This window comes from Colobus angolensis, unplaced genomic scaffold, assembly GCF_000951035.1.
Source record: "Colobus angolensis palliatus isolate OR3802 unplaced genomic scaffold, Cang.pa_1.0 Scaffold21, whole genome shotgun sequence".
Lineage (NCBI taxonomy): Eukaryota > Metazoa > Chordata > Mammalia > Primates > Cercopithecidae > Colobus > Colobus angolensis.
This window is the reverse complement of record NW_012115266.1, coordinates 6,273,447-6,274,579: the sequence shown is the minus strand read 5'-3', so window position 1 is coordinate 6,274,579 and position 1,133 is coordinate 6,273,447.

Here is a 1,133-nt window from a genome sequence, read left to right as displayed (position 1 = left end):
GAAGGAGTCTCGTTCTGTCACCCAGGCTGGAGTGCAGTGATGCAATCTCAGCTCATTGCAACCTTCACCTCCTGGGTTCAAGCGATTCTCCTGCCTCAGTCTCCTGAGGAGCTGAGATTGCAGGCACCTGCCACCATGGCCAGCTAAGGTTTTTTTGTACTTTAGTAGAGACAAGGTTTCACCATGTTGGTCAGGCTGATCTCAAACTCCTGACCTCAAATGATCTGTCTGCCTCAGCCTCCCTAAGTGTTGGGATTACAGGTGTGAGCCACCATGCCTGGGCAGTCTCACAGCTTTAAATATTATCTATGTGCCAACTGTGCTGAAACTTCTATCTCCAGCGTGGACCCCACTCCTGAGCTCGACTCTGACTACCCCACATCTCCACCAGAACGTCTAAAAAGCACTCAGACCTGACATGGCCAAAACAGAATCCCGATCTTCCCTGTACTCAAGCCAGCTCCTTTCACCCCTCCATTTTTCCAGCAGCTCAGGCTAAAAATCACGAAGGTATCTTGGCTCCGCTCCTTCCCTCACACCCCACACTCAATCTGTAAGTCCTGTAGGTTCTATCTTCAGTGTCCTTCTCCCACCTCCGTCGCTGCTCAGCCATGGAGGCTTCATCTGTTGCCTTGATTATAGCAGTGGCCTCTGGACTGTCCTTCCTTTTTTTTTTTTTTTGAGACAGAGTCTTGCTCTGTCACCCAGGCTGGAGTGCAGTGGCCCAATCTCGGCTCTGGGTTCAAGCGATTCTCCTGCCTCAGCCTCCCGAGTAGCTGGGATTATAGGCACCCGCCATCATGTATGGCTAGTTTTTGTATTTTTAGTAGAGCTGGGGTTTCACTATGTTGGCTAGGCTGGTTTCAAACTCCTGACCTCAAGTGATCTGCACGTCTCAGCCTCTCAAAGTGCAGGGATTTATAATCCTGCCACCATCCTGCCCAGCCTGGACTGTCCTTCCTTGACTTTGTCCCTACATTCTCATCTCAACCCAGAAGCCAGGGTGGTTCTAGGCTCCACCTCTGTCTGCAGTGCCCTTCCCCTAGACATTCTCATTACTTGCTCCCTAACCTTCAGATCTTGACTCAAGTATCACCTCATATTTAAAACTATAAATCTTTTTTTTTTTTTTT